The 23,255-nt window shown below is 52.2% G+C and overlaps 1 protein-coding gene and 1 long non-coding RNA gene across 4 annotated transcripts in view; one reads left to right on the top strand and one right to left on the bottom strand.

Annotated features, from left to right (window-relative positions):
* The window catches only part of SEPTIN12 (septin 12), a 212,521-nt gene extending 201,762 nt beyond the window's left edge, over positions 1-10,759 (bottom strand). For all 3 annotated transcript variants that reach the window (XM_034784641.1, XM_034784642.1, XM_034784643.1), the window contains exon 1: positions 10,450-10,759. The gene's annotated coding sequence lies outside the window, so the exon portion shown is untranslated. The remainder of the gene's footprint in view (positions 1-10,449) is intronic.
* LOC117884327 lies at positions 7,854-21,481 on the top strand. Its single transcript, XR_004647546.1, has 4 exons — positions 7,854-9,001; positions 14,332-14,503; positions 17,165-17,244; positions 19,055-21,481. It is a non-coding gene; the product is annotated as an uncharacterized LOC117884327 (long non-coding RNA).
* Positions 21,482-23,255: the final 1,774 nt, after the last annotated feature.

Genomic DNA, 23,255 nt, shown 5'->3' with positions numbered 1-23,255 from the left:
GTCTCCGTACAGAATGTACAAGCAGGCTGCGTAACAGAGGGTAGTCTAAAGCAAGGCATATGTATTAAAGAACATCTATTTATGGGTAGCTTGTTTAATGAAGGTTTCTGCATTGGAAAGCTGGAGACCAGGGCCCAGAGAAGAATCACTTCATTTATAGCACCCCTTGCACCCCCAAAGCGCTTTAGAGCCATAGAGGAATTGCTTTACCCACCACAGGGGTGAAACACCCACCACACAACCACTTGGGCTGGAAGAGAAAAAGCCCTGCATCGGTGTGAGGGGGTTGTAGGCAGGTAGGTACAATGACCCATATGGAAGCTGTCCAGCACTTAAGGCATCCCACTGCTGTTCCTGTCAACATGTCTCAAGAGTTTTAGTGACCTTAAAGACTGAGAAGTTTCCATTTAGTTCCACTGGAGCGATGGTATCTCCAGCAGCACAAACACATATTTAGCATTAGGGAAGAGCAGTGCCACCTCTTAGAGGGCTCCTGTACAAGCTCTGACCCAGACCAGCCCTGTTTACCACCCCTGAACTATTGAGAATCACAGTCCCCAGTGCAAGTGCTACAGAGTAGCCACCCTTCCTTACCCTGGTCAGGAGATCCACACGAAGAGACATTTCTTTGAAGCATGGTTCTGCCCTGAATTATGACTCCAGAACAATGCCATGGTGGCACCCTATGGCTATCACCCTTCAGCCATTTCACATCAAATGGGATTCATTTATAGATTTTTAAAAAATATCTCCCTTTTAACTACAAACCAAGCCCAGAATGTAGGAGATATGTGTAGGGCCCAGTATCTCACCAATAATAAAGACACTACAGGCCAATTCCTGTCTTCAGAACACCTGCACAGCCTGATCAGCCCTGGGTGGGTTTGCACAGCTGTAACCGATTGGAGTTTAATAAACTATTTTGATTCAGGATACAGCCCAGCTGACCCCCTTAGCAGGGTCACCAGGAAAGAAAAAGGATGCCCTTAGTTATGTCCCTGCAGCCTTCACTCTGACACACCCAGGGAGCAGACTTGCCAAGTGAGAAGGTGCCGTTATTACAAAGCCACTTCCCAGAGCAGAGCCAGACACTTCAGCTGCTGCTGTCTCTGTGAACTCATCTGCATTCAGCATGCATCTCCAATGCCAGCCATTGCTCTCCAAGCAGATCTTCTCTTACTGTTCCTGGCCAGATCCATAGCTGGCAAAGCACCACTGGCTTCAATGGAGCTAACGGATTTACACAAGCTGAGGATCTGGCCTGTTGTTCATAGGGCTTGTCTTCACTGCAGCATTCGCTTGAGCTATAATGTGAGTGTTGCCCCTAATGCAACTTCCATCCACACACACCAGTCTCTAGCTTAAGGTAAGTGGTGCTGTAAACTCCAGCTAGCTGGCCTGGCAGGGGTGTGTGTGTTGATGATTGAGAACTGCTGACACTGGCGTGGGAGGGTCCTGGAGATAAGCTCCAGCCCAAGGTCAGAAGTCTACACAGCAATGAAACAGCCCCATGAGCCCAAGTCAGCGGGCATGGGCCAGTTGTGGGTTTTTCTTTGCTGGCCAGACAGACCCACTGTGCTCCTAATCCATTCACCCTGTGCTGCTCCAGTGCTGTTTTGCAGTGTGACCGCTCTCACTCGAACTGGGATAGATCAAGTTCTCTCCTCTTGAGCTAACACTGCAGTGAAGGCTGTCGCTCAGTTGCCTGAGAATTGGCTTCTTGGCAGGGCTGTTTTCCAGCTAGCAGCTTGTCTGTTGTGTCACACGCTGCAATAAAAGACCCTTGGGGCAGAGTCTCAGAGCTTGGGTCACTTGACTTGGGCTCATGGGGCTGCTAAGAGCCAAGTAGACATTGGTCTTGGGATGGAGCCCAGGCTCTGCACCCCGACAATGGGGGACAGCCTCAGAGCCTGTGCTCCAGGCCAAGCAGTATCGTCTACACTGCTATTTTCAACCCAGCACCCGACCCATATGAGCCCAAGTCCATTGACCTGCGCTCTGAGACTCAGTGCTGTGGTAGATAGATGTCCCCATACTCCTGTTGACTGGAGACCTGACGGAGAAGGAACTGGCTCCCAGGGCTGCTGGGACTTGAATTGCTTTCTCAGAGTCATGAAGAGGTGGCACAGACATCACAACTGCACACGGCCCTCTTCCCCACTCACCTTCCCTAGCAGAGACCAGTGACTTAGTTTCCCTTCTGATGCTGCTAATTGTAATACGCTTTCACTGCTTCCCAGTGCATCGCTCCAGTCCCCACTGTGGCTGCTGAGTCACTCTCCCGCTGTACACGTGCTGTAAAGAAAGTGCCTTGTCCTTACGACCTTTCTCTGGAGACAGGGAATCAGCCTGCCTCCGGCTGCTGTAATAAAGCTCTTTAAACCACATCAGGAGGTTTCACTCAACACACAAAGTCTGAGGTTTCCAGTGGGGCTGGTGTATATGGAGCCCACCAACAGGGGTTTAAATTAAGGCCTCTCGCTGTAAGTGTTGTAGATGGAACATCTCCAACCAACAATGGCTTTTTGAACAACTCTTTAAATCTACAGGATGAAACTGTGCAATGGATAGATTTCAAGCTGACACCTCCCAGGCAGAGCAAACGCGGTTGCTGCCCATTTCCCTGGCCTCACGCTGATTGAGGGCGGTGCGGCAAACTCTTGTAATCTTGCCCAGGCCACCTGCGGATCCAAATGATCTTTCCTGTAAAGACTTTATTAGGAACTGGTTCTTTGTTCTGTCTAGCAGCAAAAGGAGGAAACGGCTCAGGTGACTTTTCAGGAAAGCAGGATGTCTTAGCGCAGAGGACTTGCAGTCAGGAGAGCGGGAGTTTTATTCCCGGCTCGGTGGCTAACTCGCTCTGTGACTTTAGGCAAGGTACTGTCTGTGCTTTGGTGTCCACAGCTGTCAAATCGGGGAAACTTTACCTGCCTCCCAGGGCGTGGTGAGGCTGAATTCGCTAATGTCTGCGCAGCGCTTTGAGATCCTTGCACAGAAGGCACTGAAGGGGTGCTATCCAGTTCCTGAGGGACTAGGAAAAGAGAGAGATTCAGTGACATGAAGGAGGCAAAACAGAGTCAGAGAAAGAGAGGCCAGCAGCAGCCTCCAGAGAAGATCAGCTGCATCCAGCACATCCATTCATGGTTTATTCTGGCTGGGGGACTTGGAGTCACACAAATGGATCAGCCATTCACTGTATTCAGATAGCAGCATTGTACCTGGGGACAAGCTGCAATGCCCGATGGGAAATGCTGGGCAAAAGCATGACCGGGCCCCCAAAGACCCAAACGCTCTCTGCTGGCTTCATGAAGGACGCTACAGCAGTGAGACATGGACAAACTATCTGCAGAGGTAGGAGCTCCTTCCACTTTCTATGCCTTGTGTCTGTAAGCCGTCTGGTCCAGCAGGCCTGAGGAGGAACACACCCACCGCTGCAGCATTGTTCTCTCCTTGGAATTTAGCACTGATCCATTGACCAGCTCTGGATGTCCCAGCATCAGCCCCAATCTCTACTTTTCATGTTCTCTGCATTGAATGGACCCAGGTGATACTGGCCTGGAAATCTGTGGGATGGCAGGTTTTTCTGAATCATTTCTGTGATTAGTGTGTCCAAGGCTGCTTTCTCTGCTAGATATGCTCACGGGGGCTGAAGCATCTCCCAATGCCAGGATGAACCAGATAGCCGAGAGAATCCGCTGGGGAGATGATGAGAGAACACACAACATGGGACAGATGTGTAGGCATGTTATTTAATGAACTACTGGAAGACGTTCAGATTCTACAATGATGAGCGCCGTATAAGGTCCTATATAGCAGGGATGGGCAACTGGCAGCCCGGGGGCCACATCCAGGCTGCCAGGTTATTTTATTTGGCCTGCCCCAGACCAGCTCAGAGTTGGCGATCCAGCAGTGTCTCCCACCCACCCGAGGGCAGGACCTGACACTCTTCCCTCCCCCCATCACACCCCTATATCACCACTCCTGGTTCACCAAAGAGTTTTCATGATCTTGTGGCCCTCTACTACCTTAAAGTTGCCTATCCCTGCTATATAGACTAGACTTTGTGTCTCCCCACCTCCTGTGCAGTGTAACCAGGCTTGTATCAGTGCATTGTGGGGAAATCTGAGCAGCTCTGCTATAGTGCCCCAGCATGAGATAGAGTCCAGAGCATTGTGGGATGCCCTATTGCACCATGAACTGAGCAGGAGCAAGACCAGCTGAACTGGTTACGCCAAGCAGATCAGAGGGTCCTGGCCAGAGTGGAAATCAGCTTGTTAAACTGGTTACAGGAAGACAGCCAGGCACCAGGCTACTGTCAGGAGGGAAACACCGTCAGCTGCTTTGGTTGCTAACCACATTCGAACCCTGCTGCTGATGCTCCACACAGTCGATTTGAGTCCCCCCAGCTGGGGTGCCCCCCGACATAGCACAGTCCTACGTATCAGACCCACACATGGGTCGTGCTCCAGGCAGACTTTGTTAAATCACAACGATACCTAGCAGGCCTCAACCGAGAGCAGGGCCCCTCCCTGAGTGCTGGAGCTAAACACACACATAGCAAGAGCCAGTCCCTGCCCTGGAGAGCTTTCCCCCTTTGTCTGTTTAGAGTGTGAGGTGAAAACATAGGCCCAGTGGGGAAGGCACTTACCCGAGGGTGCGGCAGAGCCAGGAGCAAAGTCTCCTGAGGCCCAGCTGAGGGCCATGTCCCTGGGACACACTGACTCTCCAAACGTACCATGGGACTCCGCGTGCTTCACAGGCACTCGATCCACGTGTCCCACGGCCCTGCCCTAGCACCAGCTGGACACAAGCTTCTTCATCCCACCCAGGCTCAGCACGCCGGAGCTGAGACGAACCCAGCGAGAAGGGGACGTGGTTCCGGCTCGGAAGAAGGGCAAGGAGGGAGGAATTAGTTCCTGACAACAGGGGCCAGGTGAGACGAGAGAGGGAAGGTGGCAGGGCAACAGAGTGATGACAAATCCATTTAGCCAGAGCAGAGTGGGGCATCAGGGTGCATACAATGCCGTGCACGCTGCCCAGTCTGCCAGGGTTGGTAAGTGTGGTGCAATGGGGCCATCTACTGGAGACCAACCTCTGGGATCCCACTTGTTATGGAGAACATCAGACGGCTCTTCACGGGTTCCCTCTCTCCCCTCTACTATCGCACCGGAGGGAGCCAGGCCACCAGGACACCTTAGTGAGGTTACAAGGCGAGCAATCAGAACAAGGTTTCTTTGAGCTGAGTGCCAAGGCAGATCACTTACGTACCAGTCCCTTTCACGGACACATCCCAACATCTTAGCTAAGCTGAGGATATCTGGGTGTGCTTGTACCGGCAGCACACAAAACGTTCCCATGCATGATCAGGAGCTAGCATCCCACGTGGTCTGCACTGGGAAGGTGCTGCTGTGGGGATGCTCACCCTGCCAGCGTCCCAGCTGGCAGATGGGGTGCTGTCCTGAGGAAGCTGCTAAGCAGTGCTTCTAATAAACCTCTGTGTATAAAGCGCGGCCCCCAAGAGGGCTGATCCCCAATCTCTGTTGTTCAGGAGTTAATTTCTGTGTACGCATTCGGAAGGGCACAGGTCTACGTGTGGTTAATTAGAAGCTGGCTGCAAGGACACTCAGTCTGTACTGACTGTTTGTTATGTGAATGCAGGCACTGCCAGATGGGAGTAGACCTGGGGTTCATCTAGCCCAGTATCCTGGCTCTGCTGTGGCCATTACCAGATGATTCAGGGGAAGGTGCAATAAACCCTGCAGTAGCAGCTATGGGATCACCCTACCCCCATGGAAAGTTCCCTCCTGATCCATAATTGCTAGAGTGTAGCTCATGCCCTGAAGCTGGAGGGTTTGTATCCTGTCCAGAACTCCTTCTTTATGTTCGGAATTTACTCTGGATGTCCACAGAAACGTCCAATCCTTTTCTGAATCCTGCTAATCTCTTGGTCTCACTGAGATCCTGTGGCAGAGTGTTCCACAGGCCAACTGTACCTTTGTTACACATCAGAATTCACTTTGCTCTTTGCATTCAAAAATCCTTATAAAAATCCCTGGCCATCTGCAAACTGCTGTCCCCGTCATCAAGGCTTTGCCTCTCTCCTCCCACTCCAGGCCATTTCCTTTCTATCTGTTGCTTCTCTCGTTCATTTTCTCTCACACCGGGAAGCCTATGATGCAGGAGTAATCTCACTTAGCTTTTCCCAGCCAGCGTGACATCCATACAGCTGGTTAGCTGATCTCTCCAGTAGCCAATGTACCTGAGAAATGACTTCCCGAGGCTGCCTGCCCCACTCCAGCCAATTCCATTTTCTCACGGCCTGCCTTCTGGCCTCATGGCTGCAGAATCACCTGAGTTCCCTTGAGCTGCCTGGGGCAGGAATAGGGCTGAGCCATGTACCTGTCAGCCCTGTGAAAATGGGTCATCAAACCATCCCCATCACACTGGACTTCGCTGCCATGTGCACCTGCTTTCCAATTTGACAGGATTAATCCTCGGAGCTGTGCAGCAATGACTGGGCAATTGAGAACGGAGAAGAATTTCCTGTTGTCAACAAAGTTAATGCAATCTCCCCCTCCAGGCCGGCCTCAGTGCCCACCGGGGGCTGCACCATCAGTCACCTCCCCACAGCCCGCCCGTTGCCAAATGTGCTTCCTTTACAACAGCTTTCAAATCCTTTCCAGCCACTGACATTGCATCACCTCAGTTGCCTGGCTTCAGTTCCCAGCTCCACCTCGGCTAGCTCCCCTACCTGCACTGTGCCTCCGTTTCTGCAAAAGAGGGAGGGGTTAATAGGAAGCTCCCTCACAAGGATTTGAGAATCAACTCATTAACATATGTGAGGTGCTCTGCCTCTTGTACGGATCTGGCCATCACCATAGCATCAGTCATGATTTTTAATGTATTTATCCTCATGCCACCACTTTGAGGTAGGGCACTGCTATTATCCCCATTGTACAGAGGGGGAAACTGAGGCACAGAGCAACCAAGGGACTTGGCCAAAGTCACGCTGTTTCAGAGTCTGTGGCAAAGCAGGAATTGACCCTTCGTCTCCTGTAGTCCAAAGGAGTGACCTAACCACTGGCCCACCCAGCACCCTACTTTAGGTGACAAATAGAGCAACATATTTCTGGGATGATTTTTTTTTCCTGGAAGAATTTTAAAATGCGGTGAAATCTCTGCAATTCAGAAACATTTTCTCAACTGCCCACTGGCCACCTGGCTACCCACAAATAACACACCCCTGCAAGCAGCAGCATGGAGAAGCCAACTGTTTAGTTGCATCTCTGGGTGAATCTATGTTTTTGTTATTCAGCCGAGTCCGCTGGACACTCAGGACAACCGTTCTGTCTGGAAGTTACGCTGCTAAACCCATATTTTGGCTCCTGAAGAAGCAGCCTGATTGCCTGGTGTGACGGATTCCCTGCACTTCCATGTGCCTCGCTTGATGAGCTGTCACACCCCCAAAGCTCAGCCCACACCCATCAGCTGCCTTGGCCTGTCCTGCATCTATTTGACTGCGGGCCGGGTCCACTCGGCTCCAGCGTCTCTCCAGTCTGATCAGCTGTTCTCCTGGGGCGCTACCAACTGTGCGGGCCTCCAGGGAGCCTGCAAGTCAGGGCATCAAGAGCACCCGGGGAGAGGGGCAGAGAGCTGCTCAGTGGGACAGTTCCTGTTAAGGGGGGCAGAGGATGCATAAGAGCCAGTCATTGCTCCATCCTAGCCTTGCATCACTGCTTCCTTCCTCCTGTGCCCAGGACAATGAGGGGGGTCAGCTCTGTGGCTTCCTTTCCTCCAGGGTGCAGCTCCCACCCAAGCTGTTTTCCTTCCCTTTAATGGGTTTCTTAAGTGACGGTGCTGTTGATATGTCCCTCTGGGACCCTCCAGTCTGGCTTCTGCTCTCTCCACCCCACTCAGACTGCTCCCCAAGGTCCACAGCGACCTCTTCAGGGTGGAGCCCGGGACCCAGACTCTGTCCGCATCTCCCTCACTCGCTCTGCAGCCTGTTGATTGTTCCCCCCTTTTAGTTTGGTTGCCTCTCCCTGCCTGGCTTCTCCTCTCCCAGGTCCCTCTCTGTTGGTGTCTCTCAGGGCTCTCTGTCGCTGGCCTCCCACCTTCACCCCTGTGGCGGGCTTGGTGCCTACAGCACGCTCTGCAAGCAGCATTTCAGATGTCCCAGGCTGGGTGCTGTGCTGCAGGGCAAGGGAAGAAAGTGACTGAGAAATAAGTGGCGTTATGAGTGAAAAGGGAGCTGTCCATGAGCTAGCCTAGCAGTGGGAGGCCTCCATCCTGCAGCCTTGTTAACTCTGGGCCATAACATCCCGCTTCTGCGACGCTGCTTCAGCAGAGGAACAATCTCCGGAAATCTTCCCCCCTTTGCCTGGCTGGGGCCATGGGACACTAGTGCAAGAAGCCATTGATTGCTTGGAGCTCTGTGAGCCTGCAGGGCCCATACATCACCTTGTGTCCTCAGACAGCAGCTGTCGCATGCCTCCCACAAGCATCGGCTGTAACAGTTGGTCACAGCCTGTGGGATGAGGACTTTAGCTCAGCTGAACCAGGGCAATCTACAACGGATGGGAAGCTACAAGTCCGGCACTGCCCCAGTCTGACAGAGCAGAGCCTGGTGTTTTCAAACAACCCACAAGCCACTGCTCCCCAAACCATGGTATAAGGGCTTCTGAAGCCCCGGGCCAACCCCGGTTGCAAGGTGCAGAGGGGGATCTCCATGAAAGCTCTGCCAACAGCAGCCCTCAGCAGGTGGATGCTGCCAGGACGAAGCAAAACAAGCAGCCTACGCTACCCCCCTCCCCCGCAAGCCTTTCCTTCCCCAAAGGGGGAGGATGCTGGAGGTGTGTCTGCCACTCCTTGGACTCAGGTGGATGCCAATCAACATCCTTGTGCAGCTGGCACCAGAAGGAACCAGGAAGTGGAGCCCAGGGAGCGCAGCTTGCTGCAGAGAGGAGAGCGGCTGGAAGAAGCGCTCGAAGAGGGTCCCAAGGTAAACATTCCGCTCAGGAAGCTGCCCTTTCAGGGAAGGGGGGTTATTTGTGCCCCGGGGGTTGTGCTGCTCAGCCAGGGCTGCAGTTCTGGGTCTGTCTCAGAGGCGAGTTTGGGGAACTGAAGTTACTTCCTCGTTCTGGGAGCTCTCTGCTCACCAGGAGCCGGCTCCCACAGCCCACTCGGGGGTTGCAGATCCCCAGGGGCAAGGGCTAGGGCCAGCCAAGAGGCTGTGGTGGTGCGCCCAGGGATAGGGTCAAGGCAGGTACGAGGGCGGGCACTGAGAGGGCTGGGGCTGCTAAAGGAAATGAGGGAACCTCTTCCAGGGGGTTCTCTCTGTGGCAGCCACTGCAGGGCCCAGCGGGGAGGAAGTGCCGGGGGTTGCAATGGCCAGAGCCTCAGAGCATGGTGGGATTGCAGGGTGCTCCAGAGCTGTACGGCGCTCTGTCCCTGGGGAGTTAGGAACCCCTGGCAGGATCTCACTGCTCCAAGGAGGTTCTGCTGGCGTAGGCCTTCGGGTCAGGACCCCCAGCCCTGAGGTGCCCACAAGTAGGGGCCACATCCAAAAATGTGCCAGGCTGGTTAGCTGGGTGCACATAAGTGGAGCCGCTCAGACCCTCCTGGTCCATCCTCTGCTTCCCACAGAGATCTGGCTCCGTGCCCTGGCAGCTAGCCCTCATACAGTGGTTGTGGCAGGTGGGCCACCCCATGGCCAGGCGGGAAGTACATCATGAGCGGCCTGGGTGGTTGGCTGGTTAGGGAACCGGTGCTCTTTTGGCAGACAGGTCTCCCCTGACTGGTGGTCTCCCCAGGGATGGGAGGTCTCCCTTGGCAGGAGGAGCAGGTCTCCAGGCTCCCTCGTCATTCTGGCTTGTGACGCCCCAGCCTGGCAGTGCGTGGGGAGAGAGGTGGCAGCAGTGCCTACAGGACTCCCAGCTGCAGGAGCTGGAGCCCAGCAGCCCCTGCTGGAACAGCCCCGGGAAGGGAGATGGAAGAACTCGGCGGGGCGTCCCTTACGCGCTGCCAGTGAGGCTGGCTGGGGACAAGGAGGAGCGACCCCCTGCGGTCACAATGGTAACGCAGTGAGAGCAGCAGCTGCTTGATCCCAGCCTCCCAGAGGCTTGGAAATGCTGCTAAGCAGGGCTGGCCTGGGGTCTTTGGCTGGGCCTGAGAACCAACTACCCCCCTGCCTGCAAACCTGATTGCTGCCCACCACCCCCTGCTGCAGACAGGGCCGGGCTGAGGGGAGGGCCAGTGAAATGGTTCTGGGGAGACCACCCCAAACTGTGTGTGTATATGGGGGATCTTTAGATTCCCCCACTCCTCTCTGCTCGGTTGCTGGCTGTGGAAGCAGAGCCCAGCTCCTGTTTCCTTTCTGCCATCACAGTCAGTCATGTTTTCAAGGAGCTTCCCAAGGAAAAAGGGCTAGAGACCAAATTATATTTGTACCTGCAAGCTGAGCTTCTCCTTCATGGAACCAAAGACTGGAACTGCTAACAGAGGGCTCACGCGGCTCCCCCAGGCTCATCAGCATACAGAGAACAGTCCCTTCCCCTATGCTGAAATGCAGCCTCCTCTGGAGTGGAGCGCTGGATCTCTCTCACGGCAGCTCCATGCAACAGTGCTAGAAGGGGAAGCAAGTGCTACCCAGCAAGCTTTCAGCAGGGAGGATAGAACCCCACTCTGCTTGTACTTTGAGCCTCACAGCAGCTGGGCAATGCCAGAAGCAGTTTCACTTGGCGCAGGCATATGTATTTGTCACCGGCATATAGGGCCTCTGGCTTTCAGCAGCTGCACGTGATCTGGAATGCACTTTGTGCCGGGTTTATTTCTGGTGCCTCTTAGCACTCATCACTATCTGAAAGTGACTAGGGCAGTGACTTCAAACACTCAGGCCAGATCTGGCCTCTCGGACGTGTCCCTGGGGCAGCAGAGCATAGTCCAGATTCAGCTTCCATTTATAGACATATAAAAGGTATTCTAGCCCTCCTGGTTGTAACATTCACCGTGCAGACAATGAGGCAGTGGTGAACTGATGCAGTGCTGTCTTCCTGAGTCTGAAAGCAGCCTGAAGCAATGTCTGTTTCACCTACAGCAGGGATATGTTTTTGTCATCAGCATGTCTGGTGTTAGCTCTGGAGCGTAATGATGACACTTCACGTGTCAGCATTTGCTAATTCACTGCTGATCATTGTAGCAGCTGGAAAAGGGGAAGGAGTGGAAGGGAAGCTCAAGGCGCTGGGGGAATTGGATGTTATGGCTAGAAGAGGAGTGCAGAGGAGGAGAGACACGAAGACAGGGAAGCGAGAGAGGGAGAGAAAGGGGAAGGGAAGAGAAACAAAAGGCAGAAATAACAGTGAGCCTGATGGCGGCCATATTTCCCCACTGAGTGATGCTGACTGTCATGGGAAGGCTTTGTGGCACCCTCCCTCCGTTATTGATGGGTGCTCTCCTGTGGATTGAGGCGTGCTATGGAATCTTAGATTAGTACCTCTGCCCTCGCCAAGTAATCGACGTGTCAAGCCTGGATGAGGGGTGCCAAAACCTGCGAGCCTGTTTTCAATCAAGGCTGGCTTTGCAAGGGAAAGGATGAGGCATGGAGAGCCCCTGGCTGGCAGCTCTCAGGAGCTGTGGGAAATTGGCCACAGCTGCTAGTTTGGAGGAAAGTCTGCAGTCAGGTCCTGTCCCTACATTCAGCAGGCTGTTCAGTCTGAACTGGAAGCAGCGAGCCAGGCTGCAGGGGGTTTGCTGCCATAGGCAACTAGGAACTAACCTTCCTTCCCCCATCACTGACATTCTGCTACCTGAAGGCATTGCCCTGGGATGGGGGAGCTGCCATTTTTCTCAGCCATGTCCATGCACTTAAAGCGTGTGGCTTTAACACTGTGTCTGACTGGGGCCAATGTAAGACAGGAAACATTCACAGTAACTACATATATGCACACCCACATCACCGTAGTATCGGAACACCCCGCATCATCCCTGGGTAATAGGTCAGAATTGACCTCTTTTTACAAGTGGGGAAACTGAGGCACAGACCGAGCTAGTGACTTGCCCAAGGTCACATAGGGAGGCTGTGGCAGAGCCTCAGTTCAGTATTTAATCACTAGGTCAGCACTACTGTTCTGCTTTCCAGCCTTCCCCCTCTACTATCCATAGTTTCCAGAGGGTACCATACCTCTTTAAGCTTTGTTATCTCTGGATTTTCCCCCTCTGGCTCAGGACAGATCCCCGATAAAGGACAGAGCAGGAGACTTTCATGAGTTGGTGGTGTGAAAATGGTTTCTTTCCCTGCAATACATTGTAGGTCAGTCAGTAAATGGAACAGGGACTGCCCTGGCCCACAAGGGGTGGTTTGCTATTTGGTGTGAGTGTTTCTAGCAGTAGCAGGTCATGTCTCCCACTAGAGAGAATGCAGCTCTGGTGTCAGGCTGCAGCCTTGGGAACTACAAGGGCTTGTTTGAGACTTGCTGGGCGTATCTCTAAGAAATCTGGGCAGGTTTCCCAAATTGCACCATATGGTTTTCCCTGCATGGCAGTGGCAGAGCACAGGAGGATTCCTTTCTTCTATCCCTCACCCTTCCACACCCCCTTAGAGTGATAACACAGGCAGGGCCGGTGCAACCACTAGGCAAACTAGGCGGCCGCCTAGGGCGCCTAGTGGTTGAGGGCGCCTAAAAGCCCACTCAGGCGAGGAGGTGGAGTGGAGGTGAGCTGGGGCGCAGGGAGGGTCGCCCGCAGTAATGGGGGGGGGACACGCACAGGGGAACTGCTCTCCGCCCCAGATCACCTCCACTCTGCCTCCTCCGCTGAGCACACAGTCCCCGCTCTAAGTCTCCTCCAATCTGCGCCGCAAGCCTGGGAGGGGAGGAGAATTAGAGCGGTGCCGGACGTGCTCAGCGGAGGAGGTGAGCTGGGGCGGGCTCCCTGGGCGGGGGGGAGTGGCGGCAGTGGGCAGGGTTAGCTGCTGTGGAGGGGGGCTCCCCGGGCGGGGTTAGCTGTAGAGGGGGCGTAGCTGCTGCGGGGGGGGGGCCCCCCCGGGAGCCAGGGGGGGGGGGGGCGGCGGGGGGGGCGCCTCTGGGGGGGGGGCGTAGCTGGGGGGGGATGGCGCAAGGTGGAAGTTTCACCTAGGGTGCGAAACTTCCTTGCACCGGCCCTGAACACAAGTACTGCAGGGGATCGGCCCAGCGCTATGGAATCGATAGTATTTCAGTTTCGCAATAGGGGCAGCTTCCAGGATGCGGAATCGCCAGCTTTTTGGTTCAGATTGGGAAATATGAATGACTGCATCTTTGTTTCTCATGCTGCAGGCTGCCTGGGTCTCTAGCACACTGCTCCCGTGCTGCTGCAAACATCATAATGGAGAGTGTGAGAAATTCCCTCCAGGCTCCTTAGCCTACGTGCAGCCAAAGGAGTGACTACCCTGTGAGCTCCGGCTGGGCTCAGCTTTACTCAGGCCTTGCAAAGTTACAAGAGTTTGTTTACTTTTTGCTCCTGCATCTTTAACTGGCACGACTGGTATTGTCTGAAATGTTGTGTTGTGCTCCCAGCTCTGGCTGGCTGGAGGGAACCATCAGGCATTTGGTAAACAGCGCTGAAGTTTCTCCAGGCTGTTCTGTGCAGGTTCTTAGAACACGTCCGTCACTGCGGCATCTGTGTGTCTTCCAGAGCAAGCTGGTTTTACAGATGGGGAACCCGAGGCACAAAAAGACAAGTGACTTGTGTAAGGTCACACACAGCAAATTCATAGCTGGCTCCTCCTGGGACATTCTAACCCACGCATGATAAAGGGATGGCTAGACATTGTTAAACTGCAACAAGAGTGTCCTGGGTGTGGGGAGGGGGTGTCACACCAGCCTGACAGTCTGCTTCTAGGCAGGTTATGGTGCAACTTTCTTGTGTGGCCAAGGCCTCAGACATTCCGCAACTTCTGCTGTGATCTGTTACTTGTTAACCCTTTGTGGCCACCCAGCACCACTTCACCCTGGTTACCTCGCTGCAGACTGGGTGAGACCCTCCTCTCCCCACTCTGGGGGCTGGAACTCCACAAGCAGAATGCACTGGTCTCTTCCTGCCCTGGAGCAGTAGGATCAGTGGCCTGTGGGGCAGGGAAGCAAGCCTGAACTGCTGCAGTCATTGTGTACGCAGCACCTATGGCCCCCTGTTTCAGAGGGAACCAGCAGCCAATATGGGTAAAGCCCAGCGCAGCCAAAGCTCAGGACAAGGCAATCGTGTCTCTCAATGATATTCCAGCATTTGGGGACGGGAATGCCATTCAGCTGGGGTAAAGCGGTTATTAGCAGCACCAATCCTCCCTCTCTTCCTCTGTAGATCAGACCACAGGGGAAACTCTAAAAGGAACCAAAAATGGGATCTGAAGGGCAAAACTTGGGAGAGGAGTTCAACAACCAGATCAATGATGTCCTGAGCAGACTGGCAACCAAACAGATGTTCCAGTCAGACTGGGACATTGCTGCCTTCGCCATCTTCTTCCTCTTCATTGGTAAGTGTGGGGCCAAGCAACGGGCATAGGATTAGGAGCCCATGGCCCGGGGCTGTCTCTATTCCCACACAGGGCAGATGAGATACTTGTGGGTGTGCTGCAAACCCAGCCCCTCCATCCAACCCTTATCTGTGCAGTGTCTGTAGGGTTGTTCTAAACTCGTCTAGAGATGCTGGGCACAAGCAGCTGGAGTTACTGCAGTAGGCGCCTCCAGCAAATTCCAGTCTTTGGGGGCAAAGATGGTCTGTAACGTGTGCACCATCTAGCACAACTGGACTAGGGGGCATAGGTGCTACCACTGTACAAACAGTAAGACAGTCCATCCACTTGAAGGTCAGAAGGAACCATTAGATCAGCCAATTTGATCTCCTGTAGATCACAGCCAGAGACCTCTACTTCTGTTTGAGCTAGAGAGATCTGTTAGAAAGACCCGCACTGTTGATTTAAAGACTTGCATGAGGGAGAATCCACCACATCCCTAGGGAAGTTGTCCCAATGGCTCATCACCCTTACGGTTAAAAATCTGCATCTTATTTCTAGTCTGAATTTGTCTCACTTTAGCTTCCAGCCATTGGGTCATCATCTGCTTATTACAATAAAAAGTTCGTATCTCCACCAAAAGAAGCGCTGTATCTGGGGTATTTGGGGATCCGGCCACCAGACTGAGTTAAAACATGGTCTGTGCTGGGGAATAGACAGAAGGGAACCAGTTTTTAAAACATTGGCCAAACTGTGCTGCTGTAACCCCTGGTGTGTGTTTGTCACAGGTCCCGCTGAGCCAGTCAGCAGAGGAGGTGAGTCTGTTACAGCACAGTTAGGAACCTTTAACTCAAGGTGCAGCAGCTTGCTGCAGGTCACCAGTTCAGTCCCTGATATGTTGGCCAAGATGGCAGCCAACAGACTACAGTTCAGGCAAGTCCATCTGCATAGCATCATTCAAGAATGCAGTTAGAACAAGTGTTGATCCCAAGTCCAAGCTGCATTTTAGCCCCGACCATGTTACAGGTCCCAGCATGGTACTTTCTAGCACAGAGAGGACCAACATGAAGGCCAAAAGCCTCAGCATGTATGTGACTGTGTAACAACGCATACAACTACATACCCACTGCTGACACCTGCATTACTCCTAGGTACTGATGAACCATTCAGGGCTAGAAAGGGGAGGAGTGACAGGAGGGAGACAGCAGTGGAGATGCTCCAGATGACCACTTGGCCAGCCAACAGCTGTGTCTAAACCTATTCCTCCTAGCATGGTTTTTTCTCTGTCCAGTGTAGACAGAAATTCCCCCTCCCCTACCTCATTGAGCCATAGTGCGAAGCTATCACAGGGATGGCTTATTGCATGATTCTCAGCAAAACTAAAAGGCCTGTGAGTATGGCCAGAGAAACCGTGCTAAGGATTATCCTGCTTATGGCTATTGCTAGCATGGCTGTAACACAGAGGATGAGGCTGTGGGGCAGGGGTCACAGAGGGACAGTGCTGTTGTTAAGAATGAATTAAATCTCTATGCATCATTTCCTTATGCTGTTTCCCTCTGAGCAATAATGCTTGGCCATGAGATTCACCCAAAGGCCATGACATATGTCATTAGTAGAGCTGGGGAACTCAGCGCATGCCATGCGCCCACACCTTCAATCATGCAGGCTGTGCTTTGTGCAGATTGACAGATGAATGAGTTTGAAGGACGTGGAACCCAGGCAAACACAATCAAGACTTGGGGTCTAGGTGATCAAAACCCTAAAACAGGAAATAGGTCAACACAAACCTGCGGGAGAGGTGTGAGATAGCTGGCATCCCAGCCTCCTCTGGGAGGCTGCATCCAGCCAGCACCAGATCAGATCATTGGTTTGCAAAGGGCTCCCCAATGGTCTGCTCTGGGAGGAATGGGTGGGAATTATTGCCTGAGGGCCTAATCTCACAGAACTTGTTTATATCAGCAGTTTCATCTTTTAGGTTCCAGTTTAAACCAGTTTAATTAAACAGATGTAAAAGGCTGGATGGACACTCTTAATTTGGTTTAAACCGGATTTGGTTCAGGTTAGTTTACATCAGTTAGGAACTGGTTTAAGGTAAACAGAAACAAGCCACCTCTTGGACCCCAATAAGAGTGTCCACACAGGAGCTTAACTAAACTGGTGTAGCTGTGTGTGTAGGACAGGCTGTACCTGGCTCCTTGAGATGTTGGATTCACGCCTGGCCCTCTCTGCCAATGGCTGTTTTCCTGGTCCTCCATACTTACTGCTGGGGGTTGCGGAACCCTGGAGATGACAACTGCCTTGGTTAGTGATCTGGAGTCCAAGGATTCCACATCTCCTGTCTCTAGCAATGCGCAGTGGCTTTAACTATGCTTAGGGCTCACAATTCAGCAGCTGCTGTACACATGGCATGCTGCCAGCTGGGTGACTCAGCAGCACTAGGGAGCATGCAAGGGTCAGCGAGGCGTAAGGAGGAGGCATTCGTGCTACTGCTCTGAGTATTGCATCAGTCCAGGAAGGGCACCTGCAATAGGCATGTACATTTGATCCTGCCAGAGGCTTGGAGAAGGACTGTGAGACACAGGCCCAATTGACTCTCTAGAAGGAGCAGTCACGGCTGGTGCCCTGGTGCTAGCAGCCTGGGAAGGGACCTTAAGTGGACGTGATTGCTTGATTCTCCCCCAGGTACTGTGCTGTTGATGGTTCTCCTGGCTCTGATCCATTGCTGCTGCTGCTGCTGCGACTCCCGGGGATCACACAAGAAGGTAAAAAAAAAAAAGTTTGTCTCTAGAGGAGTCTGATCCCCTGCCTGGCGTTCTGGCACTGGACTCAGGCAGCCAGCTGTCCCACAGGTTACAGCAGAGAGGCAGGGCTTGGCTCCTCACAAACCTCCTCAGCTCTCCTGGATTGGATGTTCAATTAGCCTTCCCCCCCAGCAAACCTCAGTCAGGCTGGGGAGGAACGGGTCCCCCCATGGTTAAAACACAGCTCAGTCTTGAGGCACAGACAGGACTGAGTCATGCTACAGCCTTGGCGTGTTACATGGCTCTGTCCCATCTGTGCTACGTGGTGGACTTGGGTTATAAAGAGGTGCCTGGGGGTTCTTCACCTTTTGGCACCAGTGTGCCCTTGTTGCCAAGAAGGCTAACGGCATTTTGGGCTGTATAAGTAGGGGCATTGCCAGCAGATCGAGGGACATGATCATTCCCCTCTATTTGACATTGGTGAGGCCTCAGCTAGAGTACTGTGTCCAGTTTTGGGCCCCACACTACAAGAAGAATGTGGAAAAATTGGAAAGAGTCCAGCGGAGGGCAACGAAAATGATTGGGGGCTGGAGCACATGACTTATGAGGAGAGGCCGAGGGAACTGCGATTGTTTAGTCTGCAGAAGAGAAGACTGAGGGGGTTTTGATAGCTGCTTTCAACTACCTGAAAGGGTGTTCCAAAGAGGATGAATCTAGACCAGGGGTCGGCAACTTTTCAGAAGTGGTGTGCTGAGTCTTCATTTATTCACTCTAATTTAAGGTTGTGTGTGTGCCAGTAATACATTTTAACCTTTTTAGAAGGTCTCTTTCTATAAGTCTATAATATATAACTAAACTATTGTATGTAAAGTAAATAAGGTTTCAAAATGTTTAAGAAACTTCATTTAAAATTAAATTAAAATGCAGAACCCCCTGGACCGGTGGCCAGGACCCGGGCAGTGTGAGTGCCACTGAAAATCAGCTCGCGTGCTGCCTTCAGCACGTGTGCCATAGGTTGCCTACCCCTGATCTAGACTGTTCTCAGTGGTACCAGATGACAGAACAAGGAGTAATAGTCTCAAGTAATGGGGGAGGTCTAGTTTGGATATTAGGAAACACTATTTCACTAGGAGGGTGGTGAAGCATTGGAATGGATTACCTAGGGAGGTGGTGGAATCTCCATCCTTAGAGGTTTTTACGGTCAGGCTTAACAAAGCCCTGGCTGGATGATTTAGTTGGGAATTGGTCCTGCTTTGAGCAGGGTGTTGAACTAGATGACCTCCTGATGTCCCTTCCAACCCTGATATTCTATGAAAGCCCTGTCTAACCACGGCAGTTGCTGGCATGAATCCTGCAGCTTCCTCTGACTGGGGTGGGAAGGAATTTCTTTCTGTGACCTGCACTTTTCACAGTAAGATGTGAACAGAAGGGAAGGTGGCCTTGTGTTTAAGGGGTTGATCTGAGACACAAGTTCCATTCCTGGGCAAGTCACTTAGTCTCTGTGTGCCTCGGTTCCCCACTTGCAAAATGGGGACACTTCCCTACACCCCACAGGAGCTGTAATGCATTAAGGACTAGGAGATGTGCAGACACGATATGGTGATGGGGGACCATAAAGACTGAGCAGACACCACCTCCCGTCAAATGGTTCTCAGACAAGAAATCCCTGTTCCTGATCATAGTTTCTAGGCCCAAGCAAGCAAAACTGGGTTCAAACTATAAGTGTGGGCACAACCTGGGAGATGAATCCTGCTCCCATCACGTGATAACTAGAATGTAGACATATTCTTCCTTTTCACCCTTTTTTTTTTTTTTTTTAAACCACAATTAGGTCCCCAGAAAGAAAGTGGGCATTGATAACAAGGCCATGGAGCCATAGCCCCGCCTCCTCCCTTGGACAGACTGATTCTGGAGCCAATGGCAAAAAGACTCTTCTTTGCTTGCTTCTTTCTGCTATGCAGCAATCAACTGCAGATCGAACTCTGTGTTAATTTTGAGTGCTGGCCTGGTGGGGCCCTGGCCTCACATAGCTGTGCTGCACTGGCTCCAGCACTTGTTCTTCCTTCTCTGTGCACAAAGGATGAAGATTAAAAGGAACTCCTATGACGCTGACTAAGAATAGCATCTACAGCGATCTCACATTGTACAATTAGACCCACTGGTCCTCAAACTGCAGGGTAGAAGTTGCTCATCAGCCTAGGGTCAGCAGAGGAAGTCTGCCCCCTTGTGGTACAGTACTGTACATAACAGGGAGTTTATACCTTTCAAGGCCACTACTGGCATCAGGGATTGCAACGAGATGGGCCATTGGGCCGGTCCTGAAAAGCAACTCCTGTGTGTGTAGTCACCAATTAAAACAGTGGCCCCAGGGACTCTTCCAGGTCTCTGAAAACATCCCTTGCTTTGTCCCTCACTGACACCCGTCATCTGATACTTCCAGAGTGTGGAAAGGAACATGGCCCAGACCAGAACTGACCATAAGGGAAGGAACAGCTCCCCTGAAAGCCCATCCTGGCTTAGCTGAAGACAGTGGAGGCAAATGTCTTGGCAGCACTTTCCTATAGAGCCCCCATTCACACAGGCTCGTGGGTCCTTTTGGCCTGGGTGAATGGGGGCTCTAAGGAGTTAAATTGCTACCTGCACAGTCCCCAATAGTCAAGAGAACTCTCCATATGACCAGTTGAAGGAGAACAGGCTCAGGGGAGGAAGCACATCTTGTGCACTGACATGCTGTTGTCTCCATTGATCCAGCAGAAAGAAGACAGAGTTCTGCAGAACACCACTGAACTAGGGTAGTGCTGGTGCAGGCCTGATGCTCGGAGAGCCCAGCTCACTGTGTCTGTAATGGCCAGACCAGTCCCTAGCCAAGGGCACTGGGCTCTAGTTCAGGGAGCTCAGGAAAGCCCAAAGAGTCATTTCTTTTCTGCATAGCTGCTTTTACACAGAACTTGGTGGATGTAGTGCATGGTCAGTGGCCTTCTGCTGAGTCCTACGGAGCCAGCAAACACAACCCATTAGCCAGTGACCCTGTCCAGCTCCCTGAGACACTACCACAAACACCGCTTTGTTCAGCAGGTAGGGGAGGGGTTAGAACTCACCACCGTCTCCCTCTGGGGAGGTGTATCACAGGGCCAGGTTAAGTCAGCCTCTCCACTGTCTGAGACACTGACTCCCTGCAGCAGGACAAGCCAAATGAGAGAGTAACTCGGTCAGTAGCTTGGAAGCCACGGATAGTGAGGGGGCCTGAGCACTCCAGCTCCAAACAAAGGGCCTGTCCGTGCCTGGCCTCTGCCACCCCCGCCCCTCTCTGGTACTCAGGAACATCCTGAGCATGGCATTCAGGAACAGGCCTCTTAGCCACTGGACTAAGTTTAGACAGGAGCTTGCCTGGCACTGCGAAGGGAAGCCAGAGTCCCAGAGACAGCCGTGTTCTGGGCAGGAGAGCCGCTTCTGACTCCTCCATGAAGCCCTCTAAATAAGCAGTGTTCAGAGAGCACATGGGACTTCACATGGACCTGTGTTTCTATTCAGTCTGCACGTTCTCCTTCATCACCGTACAGTCTTTACGTACGCACCCATGGGCCTGTGACCACCCCTGCAGAGCCTTATTCCATATGGCATAATCGCTGCATTGCAGTGGTATTGCACTCTGCCGAGTGAGTGTATCTAAAAGCGAAGGCCCACGAGGTACACAGCTTCATCTTCCCCAGCCCCTTTTGCACTCGCTTTGGCTCAGAGGTGAGTGACACACACAGAAGGAAAGGCCTCTTCTCTCTGTGGGCTCGATCCTGTGCTCAGTAAGACCATTGACTTCAGTGGCAGCTGGAGCAGACCCCCTTTCTACCCAGCAGTTTGCTCTCAAACCCAGCTAGCAGCAGGGCATGCTGGAAATACAGGAGTCCCTTTGGTTGGAACATTTATCAATTTCAGCAGCACTTCTAGCTGAGTGGCTCCACTCCCTGGTGCGTTATAACCCTGTGCTTTGTGTGCTAATTAGAGTCAAGCACAGGGAGCCTCACACCCTTCCTGCTGGTCAGCTGCTCCAGTGCTTGTGACTGCCTTCTCCGTCCCAGCTCTGTTTATTCACTGACTAGTGGCGCATAGGGAACCCGAAGGGAGGGTGTTGGGGAGCAGTTCAATTAACATTCCAAACAATGTCCTCTGGGGTTTCCCACTGACTTGTATGTTCATAAATCTTTCTAATTTCATCTCTGAATCCAAGAAGACTCAGGATTATAAATAAAAAGCACATGATGGAGATCAGCTGGCCAGGTGTTTTTTTACATTAAACCCCTTGGATACTATATATGAGCAGGTACATATGTATACATATAGCATGGGACCCGGGGTATTCATTTGGCTGGCAGTCGGTCCCTGTTTTATGGGTGATGCTGGACTAACTCCTGAGGTTGAGATGCACACAATAGATACATCAAATAAACGCCTGTCACTGCTTCACATTCCTCTGCTTGGTGATCATCATTCTAGGACCACTTCATGGCGCTGCTCCTGGCAGCCCAACTCCGTCACTGGTGCATGATTCTAGTGCCAGCTAGGATGCCCCTGCTGGGAACTTCCTCCTTAACTTCCCTCACCAGTTAAGGCTGCCTCAGCAGCCTTCCCAAGGTCATTTAGAAAGGTAGCAGCTTGGGTTCTAGTGCTCAGTGCCCATGGAGACTGTAACCTTGCCAGTTTCCATGCGGCAAGGACCCGGCTGCTAGGATTATAATATTGTCAGCTATTTAGGAGCAGTGAACCAGAACTGCAGCCCACCGTGGTTCTGAGACCTCTACCCCTCCCTGCACACACAATGAGGAAGAACTGGAGGTGCCCTCCTAAGGGAAAGAATGAGCGTGCTGGGTGGAAGACTGCTATAAGATGTTCTACAACATCCTGCAGGACTTGGTAATCAAAAGGAGCAAACACAGATAGGGGAGGGCAACTTACATTTAACTCTGCCTGAAAGGAAACTCAAAAGCAAGACAGCCGAAGTTCCGTAGCACCAGGCATTCATGCAGTCAGAACACCTGTTCTCCTTGCACTTGTGGCAGCGAAGAAGGGGAGAGATCTAGCAGCCAGAAAGGTTCCAGCATTTCTTACTGCTGAGGGTTTATACATATGAGTGCAGGATCACAAGTGAACGGCTTTGAGCAGGCACGCAGAATGCCAACCCAGAAATAGCATTTAGTAGGCACTTGGGCCCTACGTAACGCTTTTATCTGCATTTCCAGCTTAAACTGAAGATGAGGAGCTAGGAGACTGGGTCTATTTATCGTCACTGTGGACAGCTGGTGAGATATTTATCGTCTCTCTCAAACCAAAGAATTTTAGAGGCCCTTAAGGGTTTAGTGGGAAGAGTCTCATGTTATTCAGTACTCTCCATTTACACAGTGCTATAGATCAAGTCATGTTACAGACCATCCTAGTCCAGGAACCAGCCTACAGCTCCTGTTACCGCTTTCCGTAAAGGTTCTCCTAACATATGCATATGGTCAGTAGGGAATGGCAGGATGGCTATTTCCCTTAGCCCATGTCTCCAGACCTGAAGGACGCTACTTCCACCCACAGGAAATAACACATCCTTGGTTGCAGGATACAGGCAAAACTTCCCTGACAAGCTGGCAGCTGAGTTTGACAGCACTTGGCAACCACTCTTAGATTATATGCATTAGTTCGACTGTAAAGGGGAGTCACCCACCCACACAGAGTTAAAGATCAGGGATCTTCCAAATATGGAGAGGCAACTCCATTAACTATACACATCCTTTACTGTCCTTGGAGATGTGAGAACTGATGCATCTGCATAGTCTAATTCTCAGCAGGCTGGTAACAAATGCAGGGCTCTGGTAATGCATGCCCAGAGTCAAGAGCGCTGCTGGCCATAAAGATTTATTGATGGGAGCCTGTAATGCGTTTGCTATTGTATTGTCACTTCTATGGCAGTGTGGATGCTTAGCAAATCTTTGCTGAACTGTTCCCCCTCCACCCACACATAGTCTAAAGAATGAAGCCCCAGGCTTTCATCACCCACT

Source organism: Trachemys scripta, chromosome 10 (assembly GCF_013100865.1).
Source record: "Trachemys scripta elegans isolate TJP31775 chromosome 10, CAS_Tse_1.0, whole genome shotgun sequence".
Classification (NCBI taxonomy): Eukaryota; Metazoa; Chordata; order Testudines; family Emydidae; genus Trachemys; species Trachemys scripta.
The sequence above is the reverse complement of the archived record's forward strand: the minus strand, read 5'-3'. Positions and strand labels throughout refer to the sequence as shown.